The 14,918-nt window shown below is 35.8% G+C and overlaps 1 protein-coding gene across 9 annotated transcripts in view; it reads left to right on the plus strand.

The window, feature by feature from the left end:
* LOC113522883 (innexin shaking-B) overlaps positions 1 to 14,918 on the plus strand; it is a 174,655-nt gene that overhangs the window by 135,343 nt on the left and 24,394 nt on the right. The gene's annotated exons all lie outside the window — the stretch shown is intronic.

Consider the following 14,918-nt stretch of genomic DNA (forward strand, 5'->3'; position numbering starts at 1 on the left):
TTGTTCTTGGTTGTTTGAAAATCTAAAATTACCGTTCACCTGTAACTCGCCTACATTACGGTTAGCGAGCATTTAATGTGTTTATTATGTCTACGCGCAACAACAGGTAAAACGGAACGACAGCCGTGTCGCAACTAGGTACGTTGCGCGGGAGCATAAACAAAACGCAACTAAAACAAAGCCACTATAATTAGCCGTCATGTTCGCGACCCGTTTCACAATTTTTTTATTTTTTTTTTTTTATTATGTACACCGCTTTAATGATCCGTTAAACTCACGTTAAACTGGGACGTTAATCAAAACGGAATCCGGAATTTGGGGTAATGAAAATATTTGGCTGTACAAACGGCCACCTTTGCCTCAGTGGGAATGGCTTTGGGCCAGGTTAGTTATGGGGAACCCCGTTCCGAGAATTCCTAATGAGACAAGAATTTTCTTGATGTTGTCTATGGTCGCATTTTTAGTTTTTTTTTTTACATAATCTCTATTCGTTTTATGTTTGGTCTTCCACATCATCTCAATTAACGATCAAAACATTGTTATTCCATTAGATTTGTATATTGTTTTGTGTTTTTCTATATTTCTGTATGAAATTCACTATTGATATTATTTTCAAGCAGTTTGATGAAACCATAGTCCATTCATTCATCATCATCATTGTTACGTCAGCCGTTAACTGTCCACTGCTGAACATAGGCCTCCCCCATAAAGGGGGTTTTGCCAGTAATTGCCACGCTTGGCAGGCAAGTTGGCAACCGCAGATAGGTTTAGTGATGTTTTAAGAGAGACGCTGCTGCCCATCCCTCGGCTATTAAGTTCCCTTAGTCGCTGCTTATGGCACCCACGGGAAACTCATATACCCACGAGGGTACCCATTCTATGCCGGGATCGCACGGCGGATTCATTAGATATTATGCCAATATTTAATTTTATATGAAACTAGGAATCCGGCGTGGTTTCGCATGAGTACATAGAATTTTCGAAATTAATATATAGCATTCACATATATAATATATAGTATGTTATTTGTTGATAGTGTAGCTTTCTAAAGATGAAAAACTTATTATATATATATATATATATATATATATATATATATATATATATATATATATATATATATAGAGTGTCTCCATGCAAATGCTTCGAAAATACCATTTTGCGTAATAAATAGTTATGAGTGATTCCTTTATAAATTTATTTTGTCTTCTAAAAATGCCACCTTTTTAATGCGCAAAACATAATTTTATTTATTAAATAACTAAATATGGATACGTCAAGGTACATTGTGTGCGTAAGTATATAGAACACTGATAAAAAACGAGTCAGCTTGTTTAATAATTAGCTGACAAAATTTGGGCCGTTTTTCAAGCTCGATGCTCTATCTATACATGTAATCTTAGGTGAATTTAATTTAATATCTGTAGAGTAGTTTTTGAGTTTCTCCATTACAAATAAACGATCAAATCTTTCCTCTTAGTAATATTAGTAGTTTAGCCGACCCAACACACGTTGTGCTGTCATAAAATGTGTTTGACTTGTCCATATTTGATTTTTTTATGCAACTTAGAATGGCCAACAAGTTGACGGCCCACTTGATGGAAAGCGGTAACCGTCGCCTATAGACATGAGCAGTACCGTGGACATAACAGAGTATACTGTTTCGCCCATGATACCCTCCATGCGTTGCCATTCCTGAGGAGTCAGGTGTTATTCCTCTGTACTTTATAAGTTCGCTGCTATATCACACCTTTCAAACCGAAACACAGCCATACTTTATAGTAAAAACATGAATGGGACAGAGGTGTCCAAGCAAACGATTTTTGTACAAACTCTTCCTTTGGTACTTTTGCCGGCTTATCTGTTTCTTAATTTTGTACTTCGTTTTACAAAGAAAATAAGCTAATAAGTGTTTTGTATGTAAAAATATTTTTTTTTCTTAAAACCGCCTTGTAGTCAGTTACGATAGTGACAATGTTTAACTTTGGCAAGGGCTATTGTTTTTATTAGTGTCCCGGACGGAAGTCGTGCGGAATCTATGCAAATTCTTACAGCATGATAATGCCGCCTCGCTGAGACATTTTAGTGTACGGTTTCATTGGCAAGACTTTTCATAATGTGCTTATCGCACGGTCGTATAGTAAGGTTTTTTTTCGTAAATTTTTACATCAACGAAATAATTAAAAAGTTTCAAGAAGTAATGAAATTATAACTTATTAAAAACAAAAATTCTACAGAAAACACAAAAAAAGGAGTCAAAAAGTTCTTATGCGTTTTTTTTTTAGTAGATGATAATGGAATGATAACTCCACCCGCACTATCAGTATACACCGGCGGGGCACCAGTGAAGGATGATAGGTGAGGATGAAGTAGATCAGTCAGCCCATCGTGACGAATTCAACAAGAATTGTTCACGATGATTTCCAGGGGAAACCACATGGAGGTCGACCTATTAAGGCATATTGCTAGCAATGGGGCTGTCAAACTCCATTGCTAATAATCCCTTTCCCCGTAAAAGCTTACGCGTAAGTGGCGCCACTTCGAAACTACTGACAAATATTAACTTTAAAAAATATATAAAGATTGAAAAAGAATAAAGTTATTTATAATTTATTTCCCTGCTTATTACTACAGGCTAAAGTAAAAATGTACCGTTTGGTCCCAGCATAGAATAGGTCACTCCTTTCCATTTCGTGGATGTCGTAAGAGGCGACTAAAGGAAGGCGAAGGATGGGCAGCAGCGTCTCTCTTAAAACATCTTCAAAGCTTTACTGAGGTTGCCAATCCACCTGCCAAGCGTGGCAACAACCCCGCCCCCCCAAGGGATAAGTTTATATTCAGTAGTGGACAGTTAAAGGCTTACATGATGATGATGAAAGCAAAAATGAGACTCGTTTATAACACAATGTTACATTTACTGAAATAAATTGACAATATTTTTTTTATTATGAAAATACAACTCTGACTTTAATATACTTTATTAGAATTGAGAATACTTAATTGTTGTTATTCTATATTCTAATACGACAATTTTTAAACGTTTATCCACAACTTTTATTCCTTTACGATTTTTAATCGCACCGACGAGACAGGAGCTTAACAGGAATCATCAGTATAAAAATGTTCACAAAGAACACGAGCGTTTGTGTCTTAATATCGGTTGATTAGCATTCGACTGTTGGTCGCCAGCTCTCCCGACCTCCCTATACTTGGATATTAAATGCGACCTAATTTTCAGTTTATTTGTCCTTATCGGTGGCTCCGCTTCCTAATAGTCGTTGCTATCTGGTTATTGCAAGTGTACAACGCGAAATTAGAGCTTTTCGTTTGCTTATAAAGCGATGGTGGCAGCAGAGCGACAAGCGATAGCGATTTTGGGCTCGAAATTAGTTCTTAAATAAAGTCTGCGGCAATAGAAACATAGGAGGAGGGGGGGAAGAAAGGAATTGTTAGTAATGGGGTCTTATGAATCCATTGCTAGCGATACACCTTATCAGGTCGACCTCCACGTGGTTCTCCCTGGAAACCATCGTGAATAATTCTTGTTGAATTCGTCACGATGGGCTAACTGACCTGCTTCATTCTCACTTATTATCTCTCACTGGTGCCCCGCCGGTGTATACTGATAGCGCGGGCGGCGTTACCATTCCATTATCATTCCATACCAGAGGGAGACTTTGTACAAAAGTCGATTGCTTGGGTACCTCTGTCTCATTCGTGTTTCAACCGTGTAGCAGTTGTGTTTGCATGGCTGTGTTTCGGTTTGAAGGGTGAGATATGGCGTGAATTTACTGGATACAGAGGAATAACACCTGAGTCCTCAGGAATGGCAACGCATGGGGGGTATCATGGGCGAAACAGTATACTCTGTTATGTCCATGGTACTGCTCATGTCTATAGGCGACGGTTACCACTTTCTAAGTTTGTACACCCTTGTACTGACTAGTGCTCACCAGAGAAGGCGAGCAGAACTATCTATAACAAAAGACATATCGTAATTATATTACGTTATTATATATGTGTATGTGTGTGTATACATATACTCATTCATGGTAAAATTACTAAACGGATTTAAACGAAATTTGATACACAAATAGGTTTTTTTTTTATGAGTGAAAATGGTATGGTAACCACGCCTGCGCTAACGGGATACGCTGGCGGGGCAGCAGTAAAGAGTGATGAGAATAAAAGTAGGCAAGTTAGCCTATCATGATGAATTCATCAGGAATTAACCATGATAGTTTCCAGGGGGAACCGCGAGGAGGTCGACCTGGTTGGGTATATTGCTAGCAATGGGATTCTCAGTCTCCATTACTAACAATCCCTCCCCCCCACACAAATAGGTTATATCCCAACTTAGAATACATACATACGTATATAAAATACTAATACTTCATATACTTTTCATATGGTCCCGGCATAAAATAGGCCAACGGGAAAGGAAGGGATCCCGTGGATGTGGAGTGATGGGCAATAGCGTCCCTCTTAAGACATTTCCAAAGCCTTACTATGGTAGCCAATCCGCTTGCCAAGCGTAGCAACTACTGGAAACCCCTCCAAAGGAGCGGCTTATGTTCAGCAGTGGACAGTTAAAGGCCGATATGATCATGATATACTAATTCACGCGAGCGAACCTGCGAGATAGAACTTGTATATTAAAAAAAAAACTCCTAATTTTATGCTAATTGAATTAAATCAACAACATGTCTCGGATTACTTCGAGTCAGCCGTAAAATGATGAAATAAAACAGTATATTTGATGGGTAATTTGGTAATTTTGAGTCATTGCCAGGTGTAACCTTTGTTTAATTAACACGTAAAAATACCGTCCAGTAAAATGATACCTATTTGTAAAGTCGGTTATTTATTTATTTATTTTAATGAGGCACACATAACAAATTATAACCATGTTTATATATATATATATATATATATATATATATATATATATATATATATATATATATATATATATATATATATATATATATATATACTAGGTTACAATTCAAAAACATGTGTCATACAGCATGATTAACATTTTTCTCTGTTTCGCCCATGATACCCCCCATGCGTTGCCATTCTTGAGGGCTCAGGTGTTATTCCTCTGTACCCAGTAAATTCACGCCATATCCCACCCTTCAAACCGAAACACAGCTATGCAAAAACAACTGCTTCACGGTAGAAACACGAATGAGACAGAGGTACCCAAGCAATCGACTTATGTACATATTACTTCCATATTCATTATTCTCCGACTGCAATTTCGTCCATGCATATTTTGCGACACACATTTCATGTTTAAACGAGACATCTTCAAGCATAGTGTTAACCGTTTGGCGTCCAAACTTATACAACTTTTTTTTATACAACTTAGAATGGCAAACAAGCTGACGGTCCACCTGATGGAAAGTGGTAACCGTCGCCTATAGACATGAGCAGTACCATGGACATAACAGAGTATACTGTTTCGCCCATGATACCCCCCATGTGTTGCCATTCCTGAGGACTCAGGTGTTATTCCTCTGTACCCAGTAAATTCACGCCATATCCCATCCTTCAAACCGAAACACAGACATGCAAACACAGCTTCTTCACGGTTGAAACACGAATGGGACAGAGGTACCCAAGCAATTGACTTTTGTACAAAGTCTCCCTCTAGTGAGAATAAAAGAAAATTTAAATATCAAAAGATCTAAATTTATTTAATAAGTTTTTCATTTTTTATTATAATAAAATAGTGAGATTCCATTGAATATAATAAATAAATTAAATAATAAATATTAAAACCCTTTTTTGTTAAAAAATATCAAGTTACGAGTATAAAATTAGATAAATACACAAAATTTTAAGATACTTTACAAACAGGATCGACTTTTATTTTAGATAAAAATATGTATATATTTTTATGAGACTTGAAAAGGATAGATTCTCATTTATTTATATGTTATTTATATATCCACATATAATAATAATAATATGCATTTAATTAAAGTCCATTTTGATAGTTATAAATTGACTTAATCTATGTTAGTAAATGAGCGGTCATGACGCTCTTGCATTGATAACCTGTCCCACCCAATAATTTAGGATGGGACAGTCCATTTTATCAGCAATCGTCTGTACACTAACATATACCTACTCGTATATGGCAGGCCCTAAGTGCGTATGGCGTACGAACTACATTTACAGTCAAGTACCTAGAGGGTCGTGACTTTACATAATGAGCACTTCGACATTTAATAAGCTTGATGACAACCTTACCCCACACAGGCCGCTAGTTTTACAACCTGTTTTGTATTGTTGACAGCCCTGCTAGTTTATATGAACTGCAGGGGGCCAACACAGAATATTATATGTGATTTATTAAAACAGACTTACAAAGTTTTACTCCTTTAGTCAAGTATCTACTTGACTAAAGAATTACTGTCTGATAATTGTATTGTTTCGACTATATTGTAGTATTAGTGTAAACCTGCCTTTCTTTCCCAAATTTGGTGATAACGCCCCCTTGTAGGCGCTGCAGGCTTAAAGGGGGCGTTGTATAGTGGCTTGGGGAGGGTGATTTGTTGATCTTGAAGTAATAGTGATTTTTAAATAGGTGAAAAAATGGGGACGCTAAAAAATAACTTATTCTTAAAGTGGCAGTAGACAAAATAAGTTTGGGAAGCCCTTTTTTATAATAATATAAATAATAATAATAATATTTACTTTATTTTTTTTTCCACTGCAACCATATTACAATTCAATTGGCAACAATAACATGAAACTAAACTAACAACTAACCAACAATATAATATATAGTATATAAGTATATATAATGAGTAGATAGATACATAGATATATCGTTTGTTTGTTACAAATCACACACAACATGTACATAAGAATAGATAATACATAAAACAACATAAGATTTATAAAATTGTGTTATTATGTGTGATCTGCAGCAATACAAAAAGGTGGAAGCTCAGCGTGGAACATTGTTCAAGGAACAAAACACTGATTTTCAGCTTTAACCCATTTGAGGGTACGTGAAAATAATAATTAAAATAAATATAAAATAAAAAGAGAGTAGGGATATATATTTTACATTATTACATGTATCATACCTCTATATTAAGAAATAATAGAATTTCATCGTGCCTCCGATGAAACTGTTCATAATTACTCCTCTCCATCCAAAGGTTGCCTGGAAGAGATCGCTTTTAGCGATAAGTTCGCCCATTGTTTTCTCATTGTGATTATTTCTTGTAATTGTTTATATCTATAATAAGTTTACTATTGTCATCTTTTGGAGGAAACAATAAATAGTATCTATCTATCTATCTATAAACATAGTTTTGGGAGATTGGCGTCTAAACTCGGCAGCGAGCTGCTTCTGTTAACACCAGGCTCCCCTTCTCAGAAATAAATATCAATAATATAACACCAAATCCTTCTTATAAGTATAAAAATGAATGTTTTTTATATCATGGAGTGTTAACAACGCAATTATGATCATCATCATCATCATACTAGCCTTTAACTGTCTACTTCCGAACATAAGCCTCCCAAAACATATATTGTATAATTTGCATTATACAATATTATACAATATATGTTTTAAGTATTTTAAGAAGGACGCTGCTGTCCATCCCACGACATTCACGAAAGGATAGGGATGGTATGCCCTATGCCGGGACCACACGGCCAAAACCGCAACTGTCGCATTTGGATTAGAGAGGCATATGGGCTATATATATATATATATATATATATATATATATATATATATATATATATATAAATAATATATATATATATTATATATATATATATATATATATATATATATATATATATATATATATATATATATATATATATATATATATATATATATATATATATATATATACATATAGACAGCTAATGGAACAAAATTATATAAATTATATAATTATTGATAGCCGGGAACGATTTATTGCATTCGAGAATAGAAGTTTGCATTCTTAGCTCACAATGTACTTATACATAGTATATAGATGAACTCACAAGTGGCTTTTCAGTACCTAAAATAGTACGCTTTACCGCGAAATATATAAAGCATATTGTTGCCAACCACAGCAGTATTATCTTTAGGTCTTGTTCTAAACAGGAATCCAAAATAAATAAGTCTGTATCCACATGATGTCGTGGTGTATTCCTGATGTTTTTTTATGCAACTTAGAATGGTAACAAGCTGACGGCCCACCTGATGGAAAGTGGTAACCGTCGCCTATAGACATGAGCAGTACCATGGACATAACAGAGTATACTGTTTCACTCATGATGAAACAGTATACTCTGGACTCAGGTGTTATTCCTCTGTACCTTGTAAATTCACGCCATATCTCACCCTTCAAACCGAAATATATATATATATATATATATATATATATATATATATATATATATATATATATATATATATATATATATATATATATATATATATATATATATATATATATATATATATATATATATATATATATAATTGAAAAACTTCCGATTTTTTTAAAAGTCAGTGTGTGTGTGTGTGTGTGGGCGAGTGCCGTGTGTTCCGTGACGCTTGCGCATACGTGCTGTGACGCTGTGCAGGCGCAGCGACGCTGTGGGCGTCTGCGATGACGCAACCTGAACTACGGGCGCTCTGTCAACTTCAGTATTCTTTTAGACACGAACTTACGTAGATAAGCTGACGGGATGGAAAATGGTTTTTGTTACATACATACATATCTGTCACGCCTGTCTCCCATTAGGGTAGGCAGAAACAATGGAACGCCAAATGCTTCGATTCAAGCAGACCTCTTTCGCTTCCTCCACATTCATCAGTCTTTTCATACACGGCAGCACGTTGTTTCTTCAGCACGTTGCCTATTTGGTTGACATACGTCCATCTAGGGCGGCCCCTACCGACATCTCCATTCATTCTTTTTGTTTAATGGATGATAATGGAATGATTAGCTCGCCTGCGCTATCGGTATACAAAAGCTGGTCAGTTAGCCCATCGTGACTAATTACACTACGATCAACCACGATTGTTTCCATGGGGAACCGCGTGGAGGTCTGTATTGCTAGCAATGAGTTAGTTAGACCCTATTTCTAACAATCCCGATGGAAAGTGGTAACCGATATTTATAGACATGAACAGTACCATGGACATACTGTTTCGCCCATAATACCCCCTGCGTTGCCATTCCTAAGGTTTTTTTTTATACCACTGAGGTGGTAAACAAGCATACGGCCCACCTGATGGTAAGTGGTTACCGTAGCCTATGAACACCTGCAATACCAGAGGTATTACGCGTGCGTTGCCGACCCTGAAGAAACCTCTTTACGCCCCTTTTGAAGAACCCCATGCTGTAGTCTCTTGGGAAAACCTCGAAAGGTCTAAGGTATTAAGCCACTGTATCCTGTAGTTTTATTGACATATCCCACCATTCAAACTGAAACACAGCCATGCTTCATGTCGTCGTATGTTTAATATAAAAATCGATGTTGCCTCACGCACTAAAGGTATCGTTTCGCGTGCCTATGGGAACTTTTTTCCCTACCATCTCGTCTGGAATAATTTTGTTTGGAATAATTTGCCATTTCTGGAGAATTAGATTGGTTATAATATTGGTTATAAAATTAAATTCCAATAATATCGAGTATAATTTGAATAAAAATCAATATTATTTTAAATTAATTAGAATTTATGGTAATGTACTAATATTAAAAAAATATTGTAATTCTAAAGATTCTCTCTTTTGAAATGGGGTTAAAACATACCTACCTAGTTTGAGTTAATTTACTTCGCGGGGTTTCCTTGAGAATGTATGAGTAAGTAGGTTATAATGAGGTTGTTTGGTAATAAAAGATACATTGTTAAGTGAGTCATAGACAATAGCCAGATCTCTAGTTGGAACGTCACTCCATTGACCGACTACGATGGAGTGGGTACTTAGAAATATTTAGAATAGAATCAGCTGTTTAATAAGGTAACTACTGGGGGGAAAGGGATTGTTAGTAATGGGGTCTAATGAGCCTATTGCTGTATAATATAGCCTATCAGGTCGACCTCCACGTGGCTCCATCTGGAAACCATCGTGATTAATTCTAGTGGAATTCGTCACAATGGGCTAACTGACCTGCTTTCATCTTCATCTATCATTACTCACTGGTGCCCTGCCAGCGTATACCGATGGCGCAGGCAGGGTTGCCATCCCGTTATCACCCATTAAAAAAAAATAAGGTAACTATATTTTCGTATATTTTATTATATTACGATTAAAAATAAAAATATTTTTATTCAAGCAAAACTGTATTGTAAGAATTTTTGAACCATCATTATATCAGCCTTTAACTGTCCACTGCTGATTGCCAGTAGTTGCCATGCTTGGCAAACGGATCGGCAACCGCAGTCAGGCTCAAGAGATGTTTAAGAAGGACTCTGCTGCCCATTTCTCGCTCTTCCTCAGTCGCCTCTTACGACACCCACGGGAAAGGATGGGATACCCTATTCTATGCTGGGACTACGAGGACGTTTTAGAATAATCATTGTTTATAATTCTACTGCCTATTCGGAATGCAAGTTCATTTGAAAATGAGGGGCAAGAATCTCAACTGTTACTTTTTCAAACAAAAGTTGACTTTACATTTAATTAATTATATAAATTATAATATATATATATATATATATATATATATATATATATATAAATTTTATAAATTATTAGGGCTTTTAGTAGAAGTAAGTATTAGAAGCTTAAACATTTTTTAGATTTTTTTTATACAACTTAGAATCGCAAACAAGCTGACGGCCCACTTGATAGAAAGTGGTAACCGTCGCCTATAGACATGAGCAGTACTATGGACATAAAAGAGTAAACTGTTTCACCCATGATACCCCCTATGCGTTGCCATTCCTGAGGACTCAGGTGTACCTCAGGATTCAGGTGACCTCTGTACCCAGTAAATTCACGCCATATCCCACCCTTCAAACTGAAACACAGCCATGCAAATACAAACTGAAACACGAATGGGACAGAGGAACCCAAGCAATCGACTTTTGTACATTGGCGGGGCACTAGTGAAGGATAATAGGTGAGAATGAAAAGGCAGGTCAGTTAGCCCATCGTGATGAATACACCTAGGATTCAGAACAATGGTTTCCAGGGGACCACGTGGAGGTTGACCTGACAGGGTATATTGCTAGCAATGGGACTAGTAGTCCGTATTACTAACAATCCCCCCCCCCCTCTAGTGAGAGGTCATCCTACGTCCAGTTTGCGTTATACCAAATAAACTTCGACCCCCACAAAATATGGATATTAAGTATTCCATAAATATTACACGCACATTATTTATGAGTACACTTGCCGGGATTAGAACCCTGGTCCCGCGGGCGCCGTGGCTCGGTGCTAGTAAATTGTGCGCGGACAATACGGGCTATCTGATAGCGGAATTGCGGAATCACGAGGCGAATTGTGTTGTAGAATTTACTAGTAGTATAGATACCATCGGTGTAACTTGCTTGCACTCGGTACAAACAAATTATGTAGTGTTCTATGTTGTATATATATATATATATATATATATATATATATATATATATATATATATATATATATATATATATATATATATATATATGTATATATGTTGTTATATGTAGTGTTATTCAGTTATTTAAAAATACAAGAAAATTAACCAGTTAAGAGAGATAATTCATTCATACAAGGGATGGAAAGTGTGACAGAAATATTGAAAGGAGAGTAAAAGCGGGAAACAGTGTTAACGGTGCACTGCTCTCGATTATGTCAAGTAAAAATGTATCGAGCAAAGCTGACACCAACACTCATGTATGGAAGCGAATCGTGGGTATGGCAGAAGAAACATGAAAGTAAGATAAATGCTGTAGACATGAGAGCTTTGAGAAGTATGTTTGGTATTACATTAAAAGATAGAGTAAGAAACAGTGTGATTAGAGAGAAGTGTGGACTGAAAGACGATGTAGTGACAAAAATCGAAAAGGAATGTTGCGTTGGTTTGGTCATTTGGAGAGGATGGATGAAAGAAGAATTACGAAAGAGATTTATCGAGCAAGAATGAATGGAGATGTCGGTAGGGGCCGCCCTAGACGGACGTATGTTAACCAAATAGGCGACGTGCAGAAGAAAGGCCAAATTAAAAGTACCCGTAACCGGCGTCTATGAAAAGATTGATGAATGTGGAAGAAACGAAAGAGGTTTGTTTGAATCGAAGCATTTGGCGTTCCATTGTTTCTGCCTGCCCTTATGGGAGGCAGGCGTGACAGATATGTATGTATGTATGTATTCATTCATATATTTTATTTATCTCTGAATACATCATCAAAGGCCTAACTGCGGTTACTGACGCATCTGCCAAGCATGGCATCTACTGGCAACCCACCCCCCTTGTAGGAGAGACTATGTTTAGCAATGAAGTAAAGTGAGCTGAAATAATTAAAAAAAAATTATCTCTTAACTGTACAGTTTAGTGTTCCAAAAGATGTGAACGAATAAAACGACTATCACAATTTTTTTATGGATAAAAAAAAATATCGAAATATGAGTCTGTGGTTTTTTGGTAGAAGCTATATATATATGTAGGAGGTTACAACACTATTCCCAATAACCGAAAACTAACAGATTTGAAAACATAAAATTATTTCCAATATAATTTAATTATCCAATAACCAGATACGAATTAATGAGCAATGTTTATAATAAAGTTAAGATATCGCTCAATTTAAACGATCTATTGATCAATCGGGAAGCGGGAGCATGCGCGTGCGCGGGCGCCGCCACCGGGCGGCCGATTCCGGCGCTACCGATGTTGTGTATTTAGCTAATATTCCAGTTACTCGACCATAATACTGATGCAGTTGCTGGAATAGAATATATATAACGTTATAGTTATTTTATACACGCTCCTTACTAATATTATAAATGTGAAAGTGAGTTTGTTTGTTTAGGTGCCATGAACACTTTAACGTAGGCGTATTGGATTCCTCTGGACATTGATAGCTGAAAAAGGTCATTACCCATTCCGATATCGCCTTTATCGGTCGGATATCTATTTTCTAATATGTTAAAAGTCTGTTATTCAATATTATTTGTTGGCTACCAGACTTTTAACATATTCGATATTGGACAAATATATTTGTCCAATATCGAATATATTAACAAAATAAACGAATATTTTAACAAAAAGATATTGCTATATATTACTTACCCGTACCTGTTAAGTCGGGTGGGTACCGTTCAACCAAACGTCATGAAATTTAGTATTTATTCTATTCAAAATTCAAAACTCTGCTTAGGAACTGTTGTAAAAGTGTCTCTTTGGTTTTTTCTATAAAAATTCTATACACATGTGTTGACGACAAACCTATTTGAATTAATTAATATTTTTTAATTTTAAATATTTTATGTTAACTTTTTTTACCTCATTATTATTATATATTTACAATTTATTTTTAATCTATGCACCGCCATTTACTCTCTCTGTTTAGCGTAACGGTTGACTGGTAGAGAATGCCATCAGGCATTACGTCCGCCCTGTAGACATATTTTAATGTATGTAAATATATGTATATATATAAAACTATTAAGTTTCGCATTATATCTATATTTCTTTCGCATCTACCAGCGTACAATTAATAATCTCTGAGCCAAAATGTGTATTTATTATGTTCAAAATTAGACTGCTGAAGACTTTAATAGTGAAGGCAGCTTTTAAACTTGTACAATTGAGTGCATTCAATATTGTTGCAACTGATCCGAGATTAGGTACATTTAGGTACGAGAATAAACTCACGTCGGCGTTGTGTATTTACAGAATTAGTTGTACTGTTTTTAATCAAAATATTACTTTGTTTAATGTGTATATTAGAATGTTTAATTAATTAATTAAAGTGATTTCATTTCGAGTTACAAATATGTATCTATTCAGAATAAAATTTACGTATACAACATGCTTTCTAACTGCATTGGGTTGACTGGAAGAGATCTTTTTTTTTATACAACTTAGAATGGCAAACAAGCCCACCTGATGGAAAGTGGTAACCGTCGCCTATAGACATGAGCAGTACCATGGACATAACAGAGTATACTGTTTCGCCCATGATACCCCCCATGCGTTGCCATTCCTGAGGACTCAGGTGTTATTCCTCTGTACCCAGTAAATTCTCTGTCAGAGATAAATCCACCCTTGCTCACAATATTTATAAATGCATTAACAATGTAATTTACAAGTGAAATGAAGAATATATATGTAATTTACAGCCATGCAAACACAACATTTGCTTCATTTAGAGATTGAAACACGAATGGGACAGAGGTACCCAAGCAATCGACTTTTGTACAGTCTCCCTCTGGTAAAGTTTCTCGCATTCATCATAGTTCAGGTTCAGTAACCATTCATTTATACCATATTATTTCCTGGTCTTAGCAAGAAAGCATTTTTTGATATCAACCATTGATTTAGTTATTCTATTATATGTATATATTATAGTTATACATATTGTTGTTTAAAACTTAATTAACACTTTAGATGGAGATTCTATAAGTTTGTACAAAAGTCGATTGCTTGCAGTTTTTTTTTTATACAACTTAGAATGTCCTGATTCGTGTTACAACCGTGAAACAGACTTTGTGTTTGCATGGCTGTGTTTCGTGTTTGAAAAGTTGTGAATATGGCGAGAATTTACTAGGTACAGAGAAATAACACCTGAGTCCTCAGAAATGACAACGTATGGAGGGTATCATGGGCGAAACAGTGTACTATGTTATGCTCATGTCTATAGGCGATGGTTACCACTTCCATCAGGTGGGCCGTCAACTTGTTTGCCATTCTAAGTTGTATAAAAAAAATCTTAGTTAAGT

This window comes from Galleria mellonella, unplaced genomic scaffold (assembly GCF_026898425.1).
Source record: "Galleria mellonella isolate WM207_F2 unplaced genomic scaffold, CSIRO_AGI_GalMel_v1 utg962, whole genome shotgun sequence".
NCBI lineage: Eukaryota > Metazoa > Arthropoda > Insecta > Lepidoptera > Pyralidae > Galleria > Galleria mellonella.